Source organism: Lissotriton vulgaris, chromosome 1_1 (genome assembly GCF_964263255.1).
Source record: "Lissotriton vulgaris chromosome 1_1, aLisVul1.2, whole genome shotgun sequence".
Taxonomy (NCBI): domain Eukaryota; kingdom Metazoa; phylum Chordata; class Amphibia; order Caudata; family Salamandridae; genus Lissotriton; species Lissotriton vulgaris.
This window is the reverse complement of record NC_141685.1, coordinates 868,214,571-868,241,112: the sequence shown is the minus strand read 5'-3', so window position 1 is coordinate 868,241,112 and position 26,542 is coordinate 868,214,571.

The window sequence follows — 26,542 nt, the reverse complement described above, 5'->3', positions numbered from 1 at the left end:
TTAGTATATGGCTGACATTCCACAACCCCTATGAGAACATGTGTGGGGGGGACAATGCACCTCACATCCCCAGCGCGGCGCAGTGGTCGTCCTGTGTGAACGTTAATTTTATATGGACACAGACCCATGAGGGTCATCGCCAATCAACAGACTGAGCGGGACAGCTCTACAACCTTCAAATTGTATGCTCTTATATCAACTTGTGATGTACCCATGCAAGATCACTTGTACGCCAATACCATCAGCAGTGCAGAATGTGATGTATGTGATAAATGCCAATAAAAATGTTTTACAAAAAAATCTATAGTGAAAATAAATGCTTATATACACAGAGGAATATTCTGTGCATTTCTGTTTGCTTATGGGGCTTATGTGCGGAAGAGCCAATTCTTGAGTAGTTTTCTGAAGATAAGGTGGTTGTCGGTGGATCTTATGTTGGGGGTAAAGAGTTCCAACGTTTGGCTGCTTGAACAGAGAAGGATGTGTCACCCCTGTTTTTTTCTGGTATCTTGGGACTTTGAGGCGAGATTCCCCTTTAGAGCATAGGTTCCTTTGCTGAATGTGTGTGATGATTTTATTCCTGATGAAGAGTGTCCCATTCCATGTATTGCTTTGTGGGTGATACAAAGTAGCTTGAACGTGAAACTTCTGGTAACCTGTAACCAATGCAGGGCTTTCAAGGCAGGTGAGATTTGGTCTTGCTGTTTGATATGCAAGAGTAGTCTGGAAGCCGAGTTCCGAATACGATATAGTCTTTTCATGGTTGTTAAGAGTGATCCATGGTAGAGGCTATTGGCGTAATCGAGTTTCGACAGAACAAAGGAGATGGTAGCTTGGACCTTGTGTGGAAATCCCAAATGATTGAAAATTTGTTGCCGTGTTTTTATAGTGACAAAGCTTGATCTTGTTTGTTTGTTTGTGCACTTGGGCATTCATCGACAGCTTGGAGTCCATGGTCATTCCAAGGTTTCTTGCATCCTTCGATACTTTAGTTGGTGATCCCAGTTCATCAGTCCAGGTGGCAAGCATGTCATAATCTTTCCAATCGCTACATGTGAGTATTTTCATTTTGGAAGAATTCAATTTGAGATGGCTCCAAGTTATCCACTGATCCACGGCTCTCAGACAACTGAAAATTGGGGCTTTTTTAATGTCTTTGGGGCATTTCAGTTGAAGGAGTATTTGCAGGTCATCTGCATAGTTATAGCACGTGAGGTGAAATTGATTGATCTGTGCCGGTAATGAATTCATGTAGATGTTGAAAAGGATGGGCGAGATGATAGAACCTTGAGGGACCCCTGCTTTTGTGGACTAGGGTATGGACGCGAAAGGTGGGGTATGGATGACATTAGTTCTGTTTTGAAGGTAGGACACGATCCAGTCTAGAGCAGTTCCCTCTATACTGGCTTCATCGAGTCTTTGTTTCAGAGTGTCATGGTCAACCGTGCCAAAGGCAGCTGAGAGGTCCAAGAAGAGGAGGGCAGCAACCCTGCTGCGGTCAACTGTATTCTTCAGTTCATCTCAAATGGCAAGAAGGGCAGATTCAGTGCCTCTTCCCTGATGGAATCCTGTTTGGAAGTCTAAGAGTATGTCATTCTCTTCAATGAATTGTGACATCTGGGCGAACGCAGCTCTTTCTATCGGTTTGCCCAGGAAAGGTTTATTTGTAATGGGTCTGTAGTTGTCAGGGTTCAGCGGGTCTACGTTTGTTTTCTTCAGTAAAGGGTGTATGTGTGATTTTTGTAGTTCCTCTGGAAATATTCCGGTAGTTAAGGAATCGTTAATGATTCTTCTTACTGGAGTGGCAGCATAGGTTGTTAAAAGAATTGTCTTAAAAGTTTGTGGTGGACAGGAATCAGAAGGGCTGCCGGCAGGCCTGCTTGGTTTGACCAGGTCCATAAATTCATGGTGTGAGATGTGTTGGAAGAAACTAAGAGGCTGGGTTACAGTATTCTTGGATTGTTGTTTTGTACAGGGGTTAGTGCTGGTGCTGTGGTTCTGTGTATTGATTTGCCTGTTTGTCTGTGAAATCTTGAGTAACAGAATGAGTTCCTTCTAGGCAATTTGGTTTGTGAAATTCAGTGAGTATTTTAGAGAATTCTTTATTTGCACATTTAGCATTTTGAATTCTGTCTGAGTCATACCTTTTCTTAGCTTTTTTGATAGCGGACTTGTATAATCTGTTAATGTTTTGTAGGTGAAGTTTATCTTGTCTGGCTTTTGTTTTGAGCTAGGTACATTGCAGCTTTCTAATTTGTTGTTTTATGTCTTTTATTTCTAAGTTTCTCCAAGGCGCTTGAAAAATAAATAAACCTAGACTGAAATTATGATGACAATAAGGATATAAATTTTGAGTTAGGATTTCCAATCACAGCACAGATACCTTTTGTAAAGTGTCTACCCCATTAAGTAGAGTTGGATATGAATTAATTGCAGTAGCTGCTATAGACTGTTTTTTTTGTTTTTTTTATCACAAGAATATTCTTAGGCCTCCTTCAGCTACATAATTTTCCTGAGAAATAGTATTTGCATACAAAACCAGTTTGAGATTATTATCTTAGAGCCTCCCATAGCGGGCTCTACGGCCATTAAAGGCCTGCACCAGTGCTAGAGGCCCGAGCCTAAGGCTATTAGAACATTCCACTCTTAAATGACAGAAAATTCTAATTTGTAAAACAAAGACCTCAAGGAGCCTGTGGGGGTTGAATTCCCTCTGGATACATGAGCCCTTTGTTAAACATTGGAATGTTAATACTCTGGGCTTCTACCAGTCATTAGAAGCCTGGAGCACTCCATTGTTTTCAATACATCCCGCTTTTCTGAGTCTCCTTGTTTTTTTTTTAAGAAAGTGTGAGGCTTTTGATGCTGCAGGTCTGAGATTATAACACTTTCAGAAGCTTTCAGCATATTTTGCATATTGGAACTCTGTTCCATTGGCTTTCAGATGCAGGGTAGCAAAAACTCTGGGGTAGGTTCCGTAACAAGATTATTACAACTGACACAGATACCATAAGATGACTTTAGTAGAACGCAAACTCAAAACTAATAAGGAAGATAGAAAGATTTGGAAATAAAATATGAACTGAAGAACGTTCCTGCAGCAGTAGTCTGGTACATTATGATTAATAACACACAGAACTAAAAACAACTGAAAATTATTAGCATAAATGCATGTCTAAGGAACTTTTACAACCAAACAGGTGTTAATAATTACATCAATATGGTCTAATGCTGAGGAATATTCCAGTCGTCGAAGGCCTTCAAACAAGCTATAGTAATGACCACTGGTGAGGGCCTATAAGGAGGGAGGGGTTCTTTAACAACTCATATAGCATGATGCAGAAGGACTATTAGAAAATTCAAGCCCGTAAAGCTATAATACTGTAATTTACAAATAGAAAAACAGAAAAACCTACATTAGAATGTTGGAGCAGAAGATGATTTGAACTCTCAACATAACAGTGTTTATTAGAAGCATAATTCTCCTATGATTATGGACAGTAATGTAGCAAAAATGGGCGCCTATATATATATTGTTGGCGTGAAGCAGGATAGCAAACCTCTTGAGTCGACTTGCTCCTACCATAGTAACATTTTGAAAGAAAATTAGGTCAATGAGCAAATGCAATAGCAACATTTTCTAAAGGAACTGGTAAAAAACATAGGCATTATAGGAAGCTCAAATTAATCTAGCAATGTCGTTTGACTTGGATTCTTTTCATTTTCATGTTCATTCTCTACATTTTAGTAATATATAGTACTGGTAATAATTAAGATCAGAAAATGAAGTGTTAAACAGCTCTCCCGACATAACATCATGTACAGTTTGACATAATTCATTAAAAGACCTTTTTTTTAAAGGTTAAGAGTGCCAAACTCAAGTTGTACAGATACATATATATATAGTTTACCAAGCACTGGTAAAGGCAATAGGTTTTGCCTATGCGAGAACTATTGGCTTTGTCAATGTGGGTTAGCCATGCCCTACCCTGGCGTGGCTGCTGTACAGCATAGGTGAAAATTAGTGGCTGTAAGGAGACTGGAGTTGACTGTTGTAGCTGGTGTGGGATGGAGTAGTATGGGGTGGAGTGCTACAGCAGGAGAGGTGTAGAGTGGAGTAGAGTGTCATGGTGTGGAGCAGAGTGGAATAGAGTGGAGTAGCACAGAAAAGAGTGAAGTGGTGTGGCGTGGAGTGTAGTGGAGTTGATTAGAGTGGAGTAGTGTAGAGTAGAGTGGTGTACAGTGGAGTGAAGTAGAGTGGATTTGTGTGTCAAAGTATTTAATGGAGTTGAGTGTTGTGGAATGGAGTAGAATGTTGTGGAAAGGAGTGGTGTTGAGTGGAGTAGAACAGAGTGGAGTAGAGTAATGCAGAGTGTGGTAGAGTGGAGTACTGTAGGTTCAAGTGTCATAGACAGGAAGGGCATAGAGTGGAGTGCATAAAGTAGAGTAGTGTGGAGTGGTGTACAGTGAAGTGCTGTAGAGTGCTTTTTAGAGTGGCATAAAGTGGAGTGCACTGTCACAGGGGAAGTGTCATAGAGTTGAATAAAGTGGAGTACAGTATTGTGGAGTGGCATAGAATGGAATAGAGTGTCATGGAAGGAAATGGAATGGGATGGCATGGTGTAGGGTGGAGAAGAGTGTTAAAGAGTAGAGTGGTATGGAGAAAATTGTCACCAGATGGATTGTCATAGTGTTGTAGACTGAGTGGCGTAGAGTGGAGAAGAGTGTCATAGATTGGAGTGCAGTGGCACATAGTGGAGTGAAGTAGACTGTTGTGGAGCACACTGGCAGAGAGTTGAGTGACATAGAGTAGAGAGGCATAGAGTGGAGTACAGTGTCATAGAATGGAGTGGAGTGTTGTATAGTGGAGTAGAGTCAAGTAGTGTGTCAGTGAGTGGAGTAGTGTGTGGTAAAGTGAAGTAGTGTGTCATACAGGGTAAGTAGCATTGAGTGGAATAGAGGGTTGTAAAGAGGTATGTCGTAAATTGAAGTGCATAAAATGAAGTGGTGTAATGTCACAGAAAGAAGTGGGGTACCCGGGAGGGGCTTAAGGTGGAATAAAGTAGTGTAGAGTGTAGTGACATGGAGTGGTGTAGGATGGAGTAGAGCGGCATGGCTTATAGTGAAGTGTCATAGAGTGGAGTAAAGTATTGTGGCAGGGAGGGCAGTAAAGATAATTTACTTGCATTTACATTGTTATTGTATATTAGAATAAAAAACATACTACAAACCTTTTTACACCCAGTACCTAGCAAGATTGTCACATAAAGCTTCCCACTATGTACTCAGAGAAATTAAAGTAAAAACCAGGCTCCCTGTAGGACAGAGCCTAATATCTGACCTCTGTCTTTGAATGCACAACAAAAGGCCTGTTTATTTCTCAATCACTTCTGAATTCCAGCATGGTTATTTTGTCGGTGTTTTAGCAAACCCCTCTCCCCTACCTCCAGTACTTATGACATGCACGTGAAGTTATGTTATTAGTTAGGAGCACTAACCAAAATAAACAAGCTTGTAAGCAGAACATGTTTCCTTATTGCCATGTAAGATTTACTGGCAGCGGCAAATATAAGTAGAAGCACTCAATCAGTAAGATAAGAGACAGGAAACATTTTCAAAGAAATACAGCACCTTTAATGCTTCCTTAACTAGCATACAAGAAGGAAAGCATCTGAATGCAAATGTTCTCTTGTGAAGTACCTCACAAAAAAGAAAAACGGAGGTCCCAGAAAGCAGGGACTGGTGGAAGAATACAATGAGACAATCAGAGAGAGAGTTAATAGGTAGAAGAGGGACATATAATTGCTAGACAGCCCAGAACAAATAAAGCCAGCATAAAAAAGCAGGCACATGTGAGGTGAAAAACACAGAGCCAATGGTAAGCAATGGGCGGAATGCATTCCCAGGGAAGCATTAAGAATGTCCCCAAAAAGGAAATATTTTGGAACCAGACCTGTCTTGTACGATTCGACCTAAAAAAGCACACACATGGCTTAGGTTAATCAGTGTTACAGGCTCTGGTCTCAGACAGCCAATGTATACACATACTGCAGTACAGTAAAACGTGATCTATATATATATATATATCATGGCATGGCTCTATACCAGAAGAGAACGTTGTACTACTGAAAATGAGCCATAACATCATAAATAATAATCCAGAAGCTGCAAGATATATCCGTCAAATTCCAAATTCAAGAACCTTTGGGAAACGTAATCTGGATTTTTAATAAAAATGAGTCTTCTGTCTAAACCATTAGCTTTTCAAATTAATGAACAAGTACTAAACACTGCCTCATTTTTTTCAGAATAAGTAAAGCCTTTCTAAAATAACAACCTTTCAATTTTAGCAAATACACCACATTGGTCCACATTTTTTGGTTTATTATTTTTATCAAGTACCCTCGGTTACTAGTATCCTATATGGACCAGTCATAATTATATTTTCAATCACTGCATCACATGCCCAAGTTAAACACTAATGCTGAGCCAGACGTTTCTGATCATACATGAGTGTACTAATTGTGTTCAGCGGTTGGACTCTGCGCACCAGAGCCAGCTATCAAATGCCATACGTGATACACATAGATTATATAGATGGTCTGATTGAGTACCTGTAAAATAGTGATTAAATATGATAAATAAAGATCAATATCCAGATGAAGGATCAGGAGCCGTTTAATAGCCTCATCCACGAACAGCCAAGGTATAACTGACAAATCAGAACATTCAGCATTTTAAGAATGGTTAGATAAGAGAAATCTACATTCTGTGAGGAAGCAAGTATTAATGAGCAAAGTAATACATTACACATCTCCCTCTTATACAATGACAATAAAAATAATAAAAGAAATAAGAGAAAAGACAAGTATGGCAAGAAAACACAAGTCACGCTTAACAGTGGAGGCAAAAGAAGGATTAAATATAATCTTTCATATAAGCAGGTGCTCTGCGTAATCTCTCACTTCTCATGCGAGGGGAAAAGGAATTGTTGGGACTGGACAAAGGGAGTTTGAATGAAGGAGTAGATTCACAAACAGTATCAGAACCATCTTGAGAAACATTTCTCGATCTAACCACAACTACTCTACTTTCATTCCAGATCCTTCCATCTTGTGTCTTAATGGCATTACCAAACACCTTGATAACAGGTCTGACATTTGTATATTTAGACCATGAACTTCTCCCAACAGGTGCCTTTATTTTTACAAAATCACCTACATTGATTTTCTGAAATCGAACACATTTTTTTTTTATCAAAGTAAGCCTTCCTACATGCTTGTTTCTCTAACTCCCTCTCCCTCCATACACCAATGTGATTGTCAACAAACCACTTGTTTAGATTCATCCAACCAGGACACAACATTGTGTTGGGTACTCTTCCTTTGAATAACTCAAAGAGAGATTTACCAGTGGTAGAGTGAGGGGAGCTCCGGTAAGCCTCAATTCTTTCCCTAAGTGCTTCTTTCCATTTTAAACCATTGACTCTAGCAAGTTGGATACATTCTTTTAGTGTTTTATTTACCCTCTCTACTGCCCCATTAGTTTCTGGGTGGTACAAAGAGGACAGTTTGTGTGATATGCCACATTTAGTGAGATAGGCATCAAACTGTGCAGAACAAAACTGAGGGCCATTGTCTGACAAAATACTGTTTGGAAAACTTTCTCTCATAAATATCTCAGACAAAAACTTAATAATAGACTCGGAAGTTATCTCACTGACAGCACACACTTCAATCCAACGGGAATATAGGTCAACTAAAACTATTAAATAAGGGGTGTCAGAAACACCAGTAAGCGGACCCAAGATGTCAATAGCTAATTCCTCCCAAGGATGATTAGGTAAAGCTCTACAAACCATAGGCATCTGTCTAGTTTTTCAGAATTTTGTCACTTGCGCAACACTCTACACAATTTCTGACCATACGTTCTGTCTCCAAATCCATGCCAGGCCACCAAAACTGGGTGCGCAACATTTCCTTAGTTTTTACTATACCCTGATGCCCAGAGTGTGCATGTAACAACAATCTTTTCCTTAACGTATTGGGAGGGATAAGCCGCAAACCTCATGTCAGCAGATCATCAGTTATTGATAATTCATGTGAAACTAACAACCATGGTTTCTCTAAACGCTTGTAATCCCTCATTAAGGATAATACTTTACTTAGCTCTTCATCTTTTTGCAATTCTTCTTTCCACTCATCTTTCCCAACAACACCCTCAGTAACTTCACAAACATCAAGAAAATCATCGTCATCTACATTTACCTCATCATTGCATAGATCATTTCCTTTGACAAGTCTTGAAAAGCAATCTGCTGCCTGTTTCGATACACCAGGTAAATATTGCACCTCAAAATCAAACTCCTGTAAAGATATTATCCATCTTCTAATCCTTGAAGAAATTGAATCTAACCCTTTCTTGCAAAAGACTTCTTTCAAGGGTTTATGGTCTGACTTTACAATGAACTTTGTGCCCCAGACTAAATTCTTAAATTTTTTTAAGTGCCCAAAAAATAGCTAACGACTCTTTTTCAATAACTGAGTAATTAAGCTCGGGACCACGAAGACATCTTGATGCACAGGCAATAAGGGAATCATTACCATCTTTGTTTTGTACTAAAACAGCTCCCAGACCTTTATCACTAGCATTGGTATATACAAATGTAGGCAGACCAGGAACAAATGCCTGAAGACATGGAGCATTTTTTAACTCTTTCTTTATCTCATCAAATTCTTTTTTACAGTCAACTGACCACTCAAATGTCACATTTTTAGCGGTGAGCCTCCTCATATTCTTTGTCTTGTCCGCAAAATGTAAAATAAACTTCCCATAGAACTCAACCATTCCAAGGAATGATAACAACTTGTCTCTAATTACCGGCTCCACCATGTTATCAATCGATGTGACCAACTCAGACTTAGGAAAAACACCTTCACTCTTAATGCAGTGACCAAGATAGTTCACTTCCTCCAAACCAAACTTGCACTTTTCTTTTTTAAGAGATAACCCAGAATCTGACAACCTCTTCAACACCTCACACACACGTCCATTATGTTCTTGCATGTTGGCACCATAAATTAGTAAATCATCCTGATAGCATTTCACACCTAAGAGACCTTTTAGTATGTGAGTCATAATTCGTTGAAATACTGAGGCTGCTGAGATTAATCCGAATGGCATCCTTTTAAATTTAAAGGTTCCCATAGGGGTAATGAAAGCAGTCAGATATTGGCATGCAGTATCTAGTTCCACTTGGTGGTATGCAGAAGCTAGGTCTAAAGTGGTAAAGTACTTCGCTCCTTCTAATGTCCCCACAATCTCATCAATGTTAGGCAATGGAAATCTGTCTACAATTACCTCCTTATTCAAAGCCCTCAAATCAATACATAAACGAATTTCTCCGGTAGGCTTCTTAGCTATAACAATTGGGGCCAACCATTCTGTAGCTTCTACTCGTTCCATTATGTTATTATCAATTAATTTTTCAATCTCTTTCTGCACTTTACCTTGTTCTGCTAAGGGAATCCTCCTTACTTTTGCTATAATAGGTATAGCATTCTTTTTCAACCTAATGCAGTGCTTGTAACCCTTTAAACATCCTAACTGTTCTTTAAACACATTGGGAAACCTTCTCGCAAACATTTCCGACAAATTTTCAACTTGTTGTATCTGCACCTGAGGTGAAGCATTGGGATCAAGTGTTACTCCCAAATCTCGCTGATCTCTCCAACTGATCAAGGCATCACCAAAGTTAGTCACATAAATTTTACCTGGAATGATGCGACTTCCCAACTCAAGAGTGGCCGTGAAATATCCATATATTTTAATAGGCTTTTTTCCATAACCTAAGGGTATTATGTTGCTTTTGAAAAGTTTGACACTATCTCCAAAAGTTTTGCGTAATAACTCTTGGTCAATCATGGTGATTTGAGAACACAAATCAAATTTAAACTCAATCATAGCATGATCGACTTTTACCAAATGTTAGGGATGTTCCAAAGGACCACTATCGACTTGGAAAGTCACAGTCTTCACCTGCGGTTGAGACCATTTTCTATATACATTATCTCTCTTACCAGTTCTAGTCCTACAATACTTAGAGAAATGACCTCTTCTACCACAGTTGTTACATATTGACTTCAAAGCAGGGCAATTTGGTGAATTAGCTAAATGCCCATTATTTCCGCACCTAAAACAAGAAAATTTATTAGAAGGATTAAAGTTCGGATTGAAATTGTTCGTTCCATTTTCATTTTTCTCTCCAGACGATTTTTCTTCTTTCTTTACTTGACACACAACTTCCTCTACTTTAGATTCACTTTTCTTCTCAGGCTCATTCATTTTTTCTTTTTCCTCTTTCAACTCATCAACACATTTTGTCATGTGCTCAACTTGTTTTGCTATAACAAGAACTTCATCTAATGGTGGTTCATCCTTTAGCCATAGTTCCTTCCGAATACTGTCATGAGCACATTTCAACACAAATTGATCTCTTATTCTCTCATCCAAAGTCTGTCCAAATTTGCAAGATGAAGCCAATTTTCTTAGTGCAGAAACATATTCCTCAACTGATTCGTCTTTCTTTTGTCCCCTTAAGCCGAAATGATATCTCTCCATTATCGTGCTCAGTCTAGGAAGATAGTGTCGGTCTAATTGTTCAATTGCTATTTCATATTCGTTTAAATTTCTTTGCTCAGCCGCAGTGAGTTCAGGTAAATGTTCTAATACATCTTGACCTTCTACTCCCAGACAATGCAAAAGTAACGAATGTTTCCTTTCTGCACTTAAATTTGTGCCACATACTCTTGCATAATTAGCAACGATCTTTTTCCATTTCTGCCATTTTACGTTTGGCTCACCTGGACTTGTTAAGAAGAATGCAGGTTGTGTTACATTCTGCATTTTCCTCTTTTTTTTTAAGTTATTTTTATTTGAGAAGATAAAGAATTGCTGTTTTCTTTTCTATTTTAATCTCAAAGTTCCTTTTAATATGCTCCTTTTAACAATAAATAGAATATTAATAGTAGTGTTATTTTAAACAAAAAAAAATTAAAGAGAAAGACTTCTTTTCAATAAAAATATCCTCTTTTTTTATTGTTTATGTCACAATTCATTAGTTCACTAGACGTGCTCTCAGTATTCTTTTTATTAAGAATTTTAACTTTGTAAAAATTCTTGAGCACTTCACAATGCTCTCTTTCTTCAAGTTAAATACAACGTTATTCTTTTGGAATGATGAGGCGTCACAAAGCCCTTTGTTTATGTGACGCGCGTCAATGCTCCTTCAAAGAGAGGCTGAGTTCTCTTCAAAACGAGGCTAGGTTTATTTCCTCATTGACACGCAATCGCCGTGTCATTGAAACGCACACCCATTTTGTTTTTCAATCAGCGCGAGGAGACGCACAGTGAGCACGAGAGGAATGCGCAAGGTTTTGAAACGAAAACAAGCGCGCGCCTTTAATTATTATTATCCCTTTTTGAAATTAAAGTCCCTTTCTTCCAAGTAACCTCCCGCTTGCTCCTCACCGTACAAGCTCTTCTTCCGGTGATGATTTTCTTACTCGGCCGCTGGGAAGACTACGCTGCCTTAATTGATTGTACAGCCACTGGAGAGGTGTCAGGGACGGCCGCGTGTTGAGGCAGTGAGTTAGGATCGTCGCCAGTGTAAAATAGTGATTAAATATGATAAATAAAGATCAATATCCAGATGAAGGATCAGGAGCCGTTTAATAGCCTCATCCACGAACAGCCAAGGTATAACTGACAAATCAGAACATTCAGCATTCTAAGAATGGTTAGATAAGAGAAATCTACATTCTGTGAGGAAGCAAGTATTAATGAGCAAAGTAAGACAAGTCAAGTCAAGTCAAAAATTTTATTTGTTTCGGTACTCTGTTGAGGACCACAAATTTGGTTAAAATATACATTTAGTTATTCATACAATTTAATACATTTTCAATGAAATTTTTAAAAACTTATAAATTTTATAGCAAACATATTCATTAGGTGGCATTTTGCATAAAAGTAAAAAATCTTTTGCATTGGCAATCCTACATGACCGATAGATGGGCTCAAGACACGTTGACCTTGCATTTACAACTTTGTTATTTGGGCATAAAAATATAAGGTGCTCAAGATTCTGTTTGCCCCCCTGACAAAGGGTACATAGCGAAGAACTGTCTAGTCTCCAGGAAGATGTAAAGGTTAGAACGGGTAGTATACCCAAACGCAACATCATAATTGCACGCCTTGCGCCGTGTGTTAGAGTATAGTCAAATACGGCTGTTCTTGCTTATATTCCTGAGAGTCAGCATAAGTTTTATACACAGATAGTTTGGTGCAATGTAAGTGATCAAGCTCATAACTCAATTTGGGGGTAAAGTTTTTTAAGAAAAGTTTGAGATGTGCAGGTGTCCACGCTGACAAAATTTCTAAGCTGACTTTTGCTAGCTGAAATGCCTCTCTCATATTTCTGGAAAAGATAAGATGGGTGGAATCTTTATCAAATGTCTCTATTTTTAACAGACATCGTAAGGTACCTTCTTTAGAATGGAGAAGGTTGTAGGCCCACCTGATGATACTTGCTACGGCTGTAGCATATGCGCTGGTGATAGAACATTCCAGTCTTAGCACCTGTACTGGTGTAGAAGTAGAAACTTTCAGTAGTTTTTTTAGTGTTTTACCTTCGTTTAAGTCCATATAGGACCATTGTTTTAAAGGAATATATTCAGAGGCATATGACAGAACCGGGGGAATCTTAGCTCTGTAGACTTTTATTAATGCAGAAAAATGCCTATTTCCAGTGGCCGAGTACAGGCGTGACATGGCCCCAGCGTGTAAGTCACTTTTCCTTTTTAAATGATTAATTTGTTTGATGTTACTCATGTTGTATGAGAAAATTCTACCAAGATAGGTATATTCCTCTACCTGCTCTAGCCTCTCTCCGCCCAGCTTCCATTGATACCTCACTCCTTTTTTCTTTTTCGAGAATGCGACCACTTTAGTTTTGTTTATATTCGGGATTAGAACATTTTCCTTAGAGTAGTTGTATAAAATATCTAAAAGGCTTTGAAGTCCAAAAGGCGTTAAGTCAAACATGACTATATCGTCCGCATACAACAGGGCGTGCATGCGCTGAGTGGCGATCTTCGGAGGCATGCATAACCCTTGTTGTAATTGAGATGGTAAGTCACTTAAGTACAGGGAGAATAAAATCGGAGCTAAAAGACACCCTTGTTTTAAACCATTAGATGTCCGTATTATCTTTGACAAGCCCTTGTCGCTCCCCATTTGAACACGGCACCAGGTGTTACTGTGGAGATTCACTATTAGTTGTAGTAGTAGTTCAGGGATACCAATCCTTCTTAGTTTTTTCCTCAGGGTCGGTCTGTCCACTCGATCAAAGGCGGTAGAGTAATCGATGAACGCTGCGTATATGGGTTGTGATTTCCCTGTTACATATTTATCTAGGATTGTCTGAAAGATTGCTATATTATCTGTGACTGAGTGATTCGGTCGGAATCCAGCCTGAAACATGGGAATTAGACCCAACTTAAATGCCCAAGATTTCAATCTGTCCAATACTTCTGCTGCGAAGATCTTCCCGGCAGCGTCCATCAGCGCTATTTGTCTGTAGTTTCCTGCTATATATTTCTATTGCCTTTTTTGTATATCGGGATAATTATGCTTCCCTTCCAGGAGTTCGGTATTTTTCCAGAGTCAAAAATGTAATTGAACAGTGGCGAGAGCATCAGGCCCCACACTTTAGGGTTGGCTTGGTAGACCTTATTAGGGATCTGATCAGGGCCGGATGCACCCGTACTTCTTGCCTTCCTAATGTTCATGGCAATAGAAACTGCCGAGGTCTTGGTGATTTTAGTATCTTCGATTTCCATATCTCGTTCAACAGCCTCTTTTACCATAGTATTCAGATTGGGTTTGTATAAATCGCTCAGGTAGATGTCCCAGTCCTCCTCTGAAACAGGGGTTGCTTCCAACTTCTTTTTGGTTCCAGTCATTTTCGCAATCAGGGACCAGTATTTGCGCTGATTACATTGCTTGACTGCTAGTTGGATATCAATCCAGTTAGAGTCCTGGATCAGTTTTTTCTGTTTGGTTTTTTCTCTTCGTATTTGGTTTTTTAATCTGTTAATTTCCACTTTGTTTACTGAAGAGAAACTCAGATACTGGGCTCGGATCAATCTGTTAAGCTTTTTTACAATAGGTTGATTCCAGTTTTTATTCCTACTGGTGCATTTACTTTTCACTGGTCTGTCCTGTTGTAATTTACTTTGTAGAGCATGCTTAAGTTTGTAAATTATATATTCAAAGTTCATTATGGGGTCATCTGAATAAATGGTAGTCAACAATTGGGTATGAGAAATTAGAGTTTTTAAATAATCCAAGTTTTCTGTACACCAATAAATCCGACGCTGGACTATATTTACTTCCATTTTTGGGTTATAGAATATTGACTGGTTCATAAAGGTAGTCTGTGCCGTCCAGAGAGTTGTTAAGTGTAAGAGTGCGTGATCACTTTCCTCACTAAAATTAATTGAGAGTTGAGTGATTTGTTCCTTTTCTTCAATCCCACAGATGAAATAATCGAGAATAGAGGGAGTTCCGTTTCCCTGCCTAGTATATGATGCCGGTTTATCTCCTTTAATATTACCGTTTAGTATTGTCCCATTTATACTAGGAAGGAATGATAGTAGTGAGCTTCCTCTTTTATCTGATTTAGCTCCTTTAGGGAGTTGTGGGAGAGACATTTCCAAAGATTCCTCTTTAAATAGTAGAGCCCATTTCTTGGTTTCGCTGTTTGAAATTTTGGCGTTCAAATCACCCATTATAATATATGGCATATAGAGTCGATCATCAAGTATGTGAGTGATGGTTTCCATTAAATGGTCAAATAATAAGTCGTATTTGTTACTGGGAGGAGCATAGATGTTAAAGAGTAGTATTTTATTGTGAGTAGCTGATGATTGTGTTTTGAATGACACTTTAATACATTGCAGGTTATCTGAATTTGTATCGATGATTTCTTGTGACCAGGAATATTCCTCTCTTAATAACATTGCCAGACCTCCCTTCGCATGTCCCCTTTTAGATTTTTTTGCGGGAATTTCGTAGACATAGTATCCTTTTTGGCGTGAAGGGTGCGATTGTCCATGTTTCCTGAAGAGCAAGAATATCTGGGAGATCTTTAGTTGCATATTTCATTTTTGTAGCAGTTTTCCCGGCCAGATTCCATGTCATTATCGTCAAGCCTTTGCTAAACCAGATGTTGGTGAGGTTTTTCCGTTTTTTTACTGTTTAGAGTCTCTGATAGCCATGCCCAAGATTTTATAAGATTCCCAGCATTGCTTAGTCCTGTATCCCGGGACCATACTGACCTTTCGCCGTGTATTACTTGAATTTTTAGTGTGTCTTTTCCCATAAAATTTGGTACAGAGTCTCCCCATTTAGAACTAAAATTATTATTATTATTATTTCCTCTGTGAAATTGTCCAATTGTACCGTTGTTTTGTATACTTTTTTTGGGTTCTGCTACTGAGATTACATCGTAGCCATTCTTATGTAGAATTGCCTTCTCTCTAATTATTATTCCAAGGAGAACTGGAGACAAAAATGATACTTGTACTAGTTTGTCATTTTCTTTTTTAGGAAAGAGTACTAGATCGATTTCTTTACTTGTAAGAGAGTGCAAAGATGGTATTTCTTGTAAGAGATTATTTATTCTGCCACGATTGAATGGCATATTGTCTGTGGGAAAGAGTTCTTCAATTATTACGTGTTTTGATGGAGTTCCTTCCCACGGCTGGGATTTCTTGTCTTGTAGTTCTTTTGTGACCATGGTCTTTAGCCCTGTTGATTTTGTTACTGTGGCCGGACAGTATTCTTCTGCTTTTGGGTTCAAAGATTTCACCAGCGGTGTTACTTGAGTTGCTGGAGAGTCCACGGGATTTTTTAAGAAAATAGGTTTTTGAAATTTAAGCTTGTTCCCTTTTTTCTTTTGGATTCTTCTCAGTGGCTTTCTTCTCTTTTTCTTTCCCCTTGCTTCTTCCCGATCTTCTGTAGTTTGGGTATTCCCCGTTTGATTTGGTTCCTGTTCAGCGAGAACACTTATTGTCTCCACTTTATTATCCCAAGCTATCGGATCCGTATTTGTGTTATTTGCATTTTTTGAAAAAATGGGATAATGCTTAATGGTATTTTTGGAAGTATTTTTAAGTTCTTCTCTGAACAGTCTCTTGAGAGAATAGGTAATAGGAGATTTTTTGTCTTTTCTTAGTTCCTTAGTTTTAGACTCAATTATTACTACATCAGTAGTTTGTGAACTTGCTTCTTGTTTTTTAGGAGACGTAGTTCCATTTTTTTGGCCATCTTCAGAATGTGACATTTTGTCTATTTCATGTTTTTTTGACGGTACATTAGTTAGGTCTTTTTTCTTTTTTTCTTCCACTAGGAATTTAAGTATACCTATTTGTACGTCGAGAGTATCATCGGAGTTAGCTAAGATTTGACCAAGATGGGTAAGAACTGATTCCAGAATTTCCTGCAGGGAAAAAAGAGCTTTTGACAGGGGAGAAACAGTGGGTGCAGAAGTTAGGTTTGGGAAATAAGGATCAGTGAGGGTGGCATGATTAGAGTAGTGGTTGGGTGATTTTTCTGGAGAACTGGTAAGTGGCTGTTTTTGACTTAGCGGAATTTCTGATTTTTCATCTTCTGTCTTCGTGTTGTTACTTGCATTGACCTCCAAACATAGTGCGCTATCCTGATGTTTTATAGGTGTTATAGATTTTATTTGAGACATTTCTAGAAATGATTTTTGATGGACCTCCAAACATAGTTTGCTCTCCAGATGTTTTATGGGCGTTATAGGTTTTATTTGAGACATCGCTAGAATCGATTTTTGATACTCCTCAGAAAAGGAGATCTTTGCTAGGTTGCTCTCAATAATTGTGGATCCTTGATTATGAATACTTTGATAGGAGGAAAGTAGCGACTGATGTTCAGCTTTGCTTATTGTGGGATCTAACTTAATTTCTTCTTCTGAGGTATGAGTAGATGAATGTTTTTTAATAGATAGGGTAGAAAAATATTTATTTATAGCTGGAGTACAGGATAGTTGTCCAGGTTTCTGCGATTTATCTGTGGATTTTCTGACGGCTTCGTCAGTACCCATGCGCCTCATATATATTGTTCGTGAGCGTAGTTTTTTTAATGCCATCAAAGGAAGACAAGAAATCAGTTGATGGTTTTTGTAATTACTACAGATTCAATTTGATGAATTTAGTTCAGTATCAGATATAAGAAATATTTAGTAGAGAATATGTTATTCTTAGCTGAAGTGTGAGAAATGTGATAAGGCGAGTTCCTAGACCTTATTCAACTCCTGGATGAGTAGATGTTTTAGTAAGCAGTCTCACCTTGAATGTTTTACAAATGATTCCTATTTGTCATGAGTTCCAAAGCTCTTGGAGGAGATGAAAATGGGGTGGCCCGTCCCGTCCTCGGTCGTCCCCGGACGGCCACAGACGGCCCGCCCTTGTCCCGGGCTTCTCCCGCGCGCGTCCCGCGTCGCGGGAGAGACGATGGTGTTTTTATACGTGTTGGCTGTGGGCGTGTCCGTGGGCGTAGCGCCTGGGGGAAGAGGAACCAGATGGTCAGCGTGGGGGTTGCTGGTCCTCGCAGTCCCCTAGGTCGTTGATGGAATATTGCCCACGCCTCTCACCCTGAGGACTCCAGCTGGGAGCGCTGTACTAGGCCTGCCGACTGCAGGTCTCGCTCACACCAGCGAGTCCTCGGGAAGGCGTCCGCCAGGAAACAGAATGGCAAAGTTGTAGATAGCAGCGGGCTGCAATAAACAAATCGGCAGAGTTGCAGGGCTCTCAGCTCCGTCCAATGCGTAACAGCAGGCAGCAGAAATCCGCAACGGAAAGTGAGTGGCACCCTCGAAGCGGGTGTCACGAAGAATTTATGCAAAACAGCAAGACAGCAAGTCGGCTGTGGGCATGTCCGTGGGCGTAGCGCCTGGGGGAAGAGGAACCAGCTGGTCAGCGTGGGGGTTGCTTGTCCTCGCAGTCCCCTAGGTCGCTGATGGAATATTGCCCACGCCTCTCACCCTGAGGACTCCAGCTGGGAGCGCTGTACTAGGCCTGCTGACTGCAGGTCTCGCTCACACCAGCAAGTCCTTGGGAAGGCGTCCGCCAGGAAACAGAATGGCAAAGTTGTAGATAGCAGCGGGCTGCAATAAACAAATCGGCAGAGTTGCAGGGCTCTCAGCTCCGTCCAATGCGTAACAGCAGGCAGCAGAAATCCGCAACGGAAAGTGAGTGGCACCCGCGAAGCGGGTGTCACGAAGAATTTTTGCAAAACAGCAAGACAGCAAGTCGGCTGTGGGCGTGTCCGTGGGCGTAGCGCCTGGGGGAAGAGGAACCAGCTGGTCAGCGTGGGGGTTGCTGGTCCTCGCAGTCCCCTAGGTCGCTGATGGAATATTGCCCACGCCTCTCACCCTGAGGACTCCAGCTGGGAGCGCTGTACTAGGCCTGCCGACTGCAGGTCTCGCTCACACCAGCGAGTCCTCGGGAAGGCATCCGCCAGGACACAGAATGGCAAAGTTGTAGATAGCAGCGGGCTGCAATAAACAAATCGGCAGAGTTGCAGGGCTCTCAGCTCCGTCCAATGCGTAACAGCAGGCAGCAGAAATCCGCAACGGAAAGTGACATTACAGTACCCACTGAATATCAGAGGTGGTCAGTCTAGGCCAGAGATGACCACTTTATCCCGGGGTAGTCAAGGATTCCCTACAGACACTAGAAACAAAAAACACCTTTCTTCACAATAATGGTAAGACGCGATGTCTATACCAAGAGGAGGTTCTAGTGTCACCAATGTTTTGCATTGTTTTGACAATTAGACACAAAACTATCTTTCAAAAGAGTTAGTAATTAAACTATGATGGCAGAAGGCATTGGTGAGTGTAGTCTTTAGAGGATTTTTCCAAGTCCCGGGGTGTGAATAGCCTCATGGTGCTTGGTTGGATTTAGAGATGTTCATTTAAAAAAATTGGAGTCTACGGTCTTCTCTGTCTGCAGAATTCTTTATACTTCACGCAGGCCGTCATACATCTGCCCACAGACGTGAGTGGTTAAGGCTGTTATACTTAAAATATTTGCCAGTACCCTCCCTCAAGTGTCAAATGATGCACAGATTCAGGCCTTGCACAGCAGAGATACACATCAAATATCACAAAAGGTACGCACCTTTGCTGTCTGCATTACAACTATCTCTCCGATGATACAGACAGTACAGATTTTTACCTTAGATAGCACTACTGTTCCTCAAATTTCCCGAAACGTACAGATTTGGGCCTCAAGCAGTACTCTTTCATATGTCACAGAACACAGAGATCCAGCCTCAGACAGCAAAGTGATCTCACAAGGCTCAGGCTTAAATACCAGAGCTGCATCTCAGTTTACTCAGACCTGACGGTTATAGCAGCTAAATTATCTCTTGGGCAGTATTGTTTTTATAACTGAGTCACAGTCCTGTTTTTATGAATGTATCTATTAAAACATTGTATCTAGTAATCAAGTGAGTTGTTCATGATCACACCGTGAGTCAGGAAGCAGCGGCGACCTCTTCACCAGAGGTGCAGTCCACCCTGTTTTGCAGTCACTCTCCACTGTTCCTTTCAGTTTTCTGATTCATGCTGCATCTGCTAATGCTCAAAATTTGTGCTCCTTCTTGCTTGCCCCCTGTAATGGAAATGTATAGGTGCCTAAGGAATAAAAGGAGTTAGGATCAACTACAATTTAACAATTACAGTGTAATCCATTTGGCCGCACAGTAAAACTTGATTAGGAAGATGAGATTAAGTATGGATTTATTACAAATTTAAAGCCAACCTGATATAAATCCGTCACAGAAATTTAGTATACAATACATAATCTCTAGTGGATATCTGCAACATCAGACAAAATATATCCTCAATTACAAAAAGCAAATGAAGAATTCTGCATCGACAATACAGAAAATGAGAAGCAAAGTCTGGTGAGCAGATGGAAAGTTTCGATCCTCCTGATTATGCATGATGTTTTCTCATTCTAAACTAGGAAACTCTACTTAAGTCAGGGAAGCAAGAATGGTCTCAGCATTGTAGAACATCTCTAAAGAAAGAATATTGTATGGCATGAAGCCACATGACAGAGATGTTGCAAAGAGGTCTGTACCTCTCCAAATCTAAAAGGAATCAGAATCTAGCTAAAGTGTGATCTCCTTTGTGAATCCCAAGTGACATGTCTCTTTATTTTTCAATCCTCAAACAATAAAGCTTGGCAACGACACTCGAGATTTCTTTCCTTTGGTCAACACATTAGAATAGCCTTGCATTCATGCCATCTTCAGATACATCTTCCTCCTTTCACTCTTTAGCGACCATCTCCCTTGCCATTTATACTGCTTTCGAGCTTCACTATCCCTGTTGCACAATGAGCCTTTCCTCAATTATAAGCTTATGCAAGTGCACTTGCAGAGGAGAGAAAAACATTGCATGGAAAACAAACGTTCATGTTGAAGGTTAAACTTAAGAAATCCAAATGGTTAAGTCCTTTGGTCGATTTAGTGCAGCAAGCATTTCAGTACATGTTTTAATGCATGATTACAGATATATATACAGTTACAATATAGATGTAGATTACTATTGAAATGGATACACAAATATATATGATTCCAAGTCCTCATTTTTTACGGCGATGAGTTTCAGAACTTTCTCCATATGGCGAGAAAGAGGGACTTTAAGTCATCTGTGGACGTGATCAGAGGCAGTGGATTGTTCACCCTCCATTTCTGCCTGCGAGCTCAAGGATTTCCTGGTTTTAAAGGTAGGTTAGGGTTGTTTACCATCTGTGTGACCCATGGCGGGGTGTTAGCTCCACTGTGGGCAGGCAGCATCTGATCGGGCTAAAAATGCATTCCTGAGTCAGCCAAGAAGGAAGGGCATTGATTGTTGCACGCGATGCCTCCACTTAACTCAGCGAAGCCTAATGGCGCAACCATGTGCAGGCCGGAACAACCTGCTGCTTCTTAATTCTGAGCAGTCGGGACACTCCAATCTTCACATTGGTTTCAAGGCGGTCACGGTTGGGTGGGCTGGTGGGGAATGTGCCCAATGGTGGCGGAGTGGGTCCGGACAGGTAGGGGAGCAGTCCTGCAGCGAGGTCGCCCCTCAGGCGATAGAGCATTCAACAGGGTTCCAGATTTCTAAAGCGCTCCACAGTGTGAGGCCTTAAGCTCATAAGGACATGCAGCAGCCCTCCCGACCCCAGTGGGTTGCAAGCAGAAGTGGACTGGGGCAGTACTCTCCTCCGTAGAGCACAACAGGTAAGCAACAAAACCAGTTCCCCACAGGCCCCAAAGGTGCACCCACGCAGCGCCTGCAGGGGCCTATGTGCAGCAGTTCACGTGGGCGAGGAAGCTTCCATCGGCCGCTGGGTAGAATGACAGAAGTGTTGGTCCAGGCAATGTCAGCAGCCATCAGGGATCAGGCGTGAGCAGTGCGAGCCCTCTCAGTCCAGCAGCGGCCTATTGTGATCACCCTACGAGAGGGGAGGTCGGCGGGCCATGCATCCCCAGCGAGAAAGATCGGAAGGATGTGGGTGGCAGGCAGAGGCAGCAGGACACTGCATCTGACTCACCAGGGCCTCAGAGGCAGGGCGCCACTTTTCCGGTGCGGGCAGCTCTCTAATCGCAGGAATCGTGCTTGAACAGCACAGGTCCACTTTCAGGCCCAGCCAAGGCCGCGCTAGATTCGGGAGAGAACGCTCGTCTCCGGCCGCAAGAGCAGTGTTGGCACTCACAACAATTCCCCTGCCTGCGGGCCCTCAGTCTAGAATCTCCAGGGCGAGCAGGCGTTGCGGTGGATGCACGGGTCACAGGTGTCCCTCCAGTCAGAGTCCTCCAGGCTTTATTGGGAACCGCTCTGTGCAGCCGCAGGAGAGAGCAGCGGGAGCTCAGACACACTGCAGCCGGCAGGACAGGCTCATCGATCAGGCTGGCAAGGCGATGGAAGCAGCGTTCTCCACAGGGCACAGAACACAGCAGGAGCCGGCGGATCACACTGGATCAGACAGCTCAAGCGGCCGTGTCTGTCGCGGCCGCCATTTTGATGCAGCCGGGTGGAAAACAATCAGAGGCAGTTTCTGGAGCTGCCGGTCGATTTACGGCAAAATAGCTGCTGTGGGAGGCAGCAGATGGCTAGAGCTGCCTCATTAGTACGTTTTCAAGTGTGTGGAGCTGGATTAGAGGAGGATGGCAGATGGATTGTGTCCCGAGCAGCAGGAGCCTCACTGAAGTACGGCCATCGTGCTAGGCTCCTCCCCATGCATGAAGCCATACTTAAAGATATATGTGGACTAGTGAAACATGAAAGTGTAGAGCCAAAATTACTTTTCCACATCTTGAAATTTCAATAATCAGGAATGGAATTCTTGAAAATAAATAATTCCTAGCAAGAGGTCTAAGTTTAACAAATAATGTGCATCTCACAGTGGCTTTGTCAGCTGGAGCTATCCGTGAAGGAGGAAGAGAATGCACAGCTTAAAGCAAGACATTTGTTCTATGCAATTAGCCTAAAAGTCTACTAAAGTCTTAGCTTTATTTTAGTCATGGAAAGTTACTTCATGTCAAACCAACAAAATACTTGACATCAATTTGCCCGATCCTGCCCCCTTCAGTGTGGAGCCGACTTTCACTGCTCTGCTTTTATGTATATTTTTCAGGTCCATGTAGTTCCCTTGACACGCAGTCTGTGCTTGCAAATAATACTATTTCCCTTCAGCTTCACAAGATAGTACATGCAAGCTAGGAACAGCTCTACCCTGCTGTTAGGAGAGTGAGATCCCTGGTAGTCTGGAGTGGTTCGCTGCTCAGCGTGACCCTGTGACTCAGCCTTGGCCCCGGGAATTTGTGAAGGATCTTCCTCAGTGCAGCAGACTGCTGTCAGTAAGGGCTCGAAGGTGGTAGGTGCCATGGAACCCCTGAGACCCTGTGTCACTTCATCTGCTACACCAATGATAACACCACCCCTGTCTATGGAAGTAGCCTGTTCTAATTTCCTGCCTTTCAAAGGTAGTTACACACTGAAGAGTAGGATGCATAATAGCGGGGAAGGTAGTTAAAAGGCTTAGTCCTGAATAAGGTCGTTAAAGACTATTACACCATTTGCTTTTGGGGTGCATTTTCAAACCGAAAATCGAAGATCGTATAAAGTGGATTAATTGGGGAACTATACTACGTAATAAATTATTATTATCATATTTATTACACCCACCTCTATTTGTGTTCAGTTGTGATAAAGGGTTTCCTGGCACGTGGTACATCCATGTAATCCCTTTACTCCAGGGAGGTCCTGGCTTGGCAGTTCGGGCTGGACTGTTCCAATGAGGCACAGGGTCAAGGCTGATTTGCATCTGGCTGGGTCCAACCTGGGGTGACATGGTGAACAAAATAATGATGAATTCAACCTAGATCCATTGACTGGGGTGAATGTTTGATTTACTCTACATTCGGTCCATCATCTGTGTGTCTTTGGCATTACATGTGAGGCTTAGTGCATAGAGCAGTTTGACTTAAAACGTGTACATTGGCAAGATCTGTATGGTGACTGTACTTTAAAATGAGGACATGACTGCTGTGTACAAACTGACTACTGTTTTCTATCATTTCTACAATGTGCTGTTTGTTTATGTAAAGAGCTGCCACATGTTTGCTGTTCTGTATTCTCAGATGTTGAATGTATGACCATCCCATGCAGTTGTGACAGGCTATATACTATTGCACAGAATGTTGTCACCTTTCCTGTTAAGTGCCTTGTTATTTTCTCATTGTGCTGTTGGCAACTTGCCAGAATCTTCAAAGGAAACTTTGAGGATTATTTACAAGCCCCTTGAGCTGCCTGTACATCACTTTTTCGAAGTAAAGCTGTCACTCGTCCGACGCATGACTTGGCAACTGACTGGAGCAGGGGTTTCCTGTCTTTGTTTAAGGAGAGCCACTTCTGATTGGTGAAGTTAGTCCAGAGGTTCTAATGGCTTTGGTAATTGATGCTGTAGTGACCACATCAGATATAATCACAATAATGACCAAACCCTGCAAAATTACTAGAAGTGACCTTCCAAATGTATGCCGAAATACTGATTAATGACCCACTTACCTATTGGAAATATTTATTATGCCTTTATAGTCTTCCTCGTCCCAGTCCTACACTGAAACGTCCTGAAACATGCTGAGATTACACCAATATTACAATCAATTGGTAAAAGACACCAAGAAGTAAAATGGAGAATACATATGTTTTTGCTGCAGTAAATGTCGAAGCCCGGGGGGAGGGTTGGGGGTGGTTAGCGAATCCAGGACTAAGACGAGGAAGACTATGACTTGGTGTAATGAAGATTACTAGTGCGTAACAGTGTCATTACCTGGCTTGTCTATTTTTAATGTCTCAATGGTCACACATGGAGTGTATACCCGAGCCATTTAAAACAGAACAAATGCTAATGTTGACCTCCATAATAAAGGCAATACACCAATGAGAAATGCGACATCCAGAGTGTTTATTTCAGAAAACACCTTTTCACAAATCAATGAACTACTGGTAGTGCTGATGGACCAGAAGAAGCAGAAAAAATCCCTCATCCTTCATTTATAATGAGAAATACAAGTGTGGAGGGTAACTTATGGAGCAGCCACACATATATCTTTCAGGAAGAAATCTTGAAAGCCGGCCGAGAAGAAGTTAGTTCTCCGGTAGAATGACGTTGAAGAATATGTACTCCATCTTTCTGGTAAGTCAAGGTAATAAGGGTACAGAGCTAACAGCTCAGAATATAAGTCATGACATAATAGCCCTTATTTGCCAGGCCAAATGTCACAAACAAAAAATCAACCAGCCTGAATGGAGCTATTAGATCTGAATAAATAGACAGATCTCTGTGAAGGTCAAGAGTGTGGAAAAGCTCCTCCTCAAACGAAGAGGGAAAAGCAAAACATGAAAGGAAGAAGCAATATTTTGATAAAAGCAGGGTCAGGGTGCAGGACCACCTTGTCTGAGAAGAAATAAATTAAAGGTTCATGACACGTGAGTGCACCAATCTAACCCAACCTTCTGTCAGATGTCATAGAGACTAAAAGAAAATCTTCAAAGTCAACACACATACCAAAATCGAGTGAAAATGGTTAGAAAGTGGTGTCTCTCAGCATGCGAGGAAGGACTCATGAAATCACTGAAGAATGATCTACTGGTCTCCAAAAAGAAAAACTCTTAATCAGACAGGAAACCAAAGAATCAAAAGTGGCTATGGATTTCCTCCTAATTGCCCTGGTTGCCACCAATTGTTTGTGAAGTGTAGGTAGGAACTGCCATACCCAGAAGGAAACCATCTCTCAAAACCTATAGAATTTAGTTCACAATGGAGTAGGTGCAAGAAAATATTGGCACACTATCTTAAAACGTTCTTCCAGTGTCTTTCAAAAGTTTCATTGTGCCCCAATTCAGGAGTTCCAGACTTCCACAGCAATATCAGTAGCAATATTGAACCCTCCAGCCTTAAACTCCAAAACCACAGGGAGAAGCAGTGGAGAGTCTTCTCTGGAAGAGATGGAAAGTGGAGAGGGGAAGAAGACAGAGGGATCATCCAAGCAGGACAGAATGATACCTGTTTAAGGAGGAGAAACAAAGTGCAAAGGAACCAGATCCGCAACTGTAATATAATTTATTCCTACTCCTCTCTGATCTTGGAAAGAACCTTACTTATTAGAGGCAGTGGAAGGAAAGAAAACAGCACAACTCTGGCCAGGTCAAAACCTCATTGCATCCATCCTCCAAGCATTCTGAAATGGTAGAAGTGAGCAGAACTAAGGAATCTGGGCATTGTGAAGTGAGGCAAAGAAATCTAGAAATGTCTCCCCATATTTCTTAACTATCTCCTGGAAAAGGAGAGGATGGAGCAACATTGTGATCAAAGGGCTAACGAGTGGCTCAATGGACCTGCATGCCCACTCCTTCTCTAACGGATAGATGGTAGAGAGAGAGAGTGAGAGAGAGAGAGAGAGAGAGAGAGAGAGATCAGATTGGCCTCCTCCCAAATCCAAATTCTCTTGGCAAGAAAGGCCCTGTTACCCCCCAAAAGGCTCAGATATTCTCATGCTAACTGATTGTCTGTGCGCACTACTATAGCTCACCCCACAATCCAAAGGGTCAAAGTAAGGAAACTCTGGACACCGCTTTCAATTCACTTAAATTCAACAAATGTTGGGATTCCTCAGCTGTCCAGTATCCCTGGAATGAAATATCCCCCAAAGTCGCCCCCCCACTGTAGACTGCTGGCATCTGTTCTAACAGTCACTGGCAGTGGAGGAGAAAGGAGAACCCATTTCCCCTGATTGGTGAGTTCCAGCCACCACTGGAATTTGATGACCTCTTCAAGCATGACTGTAACCAGCCACAGGTTTTTCGGATCCCCAAATTGAATATGAT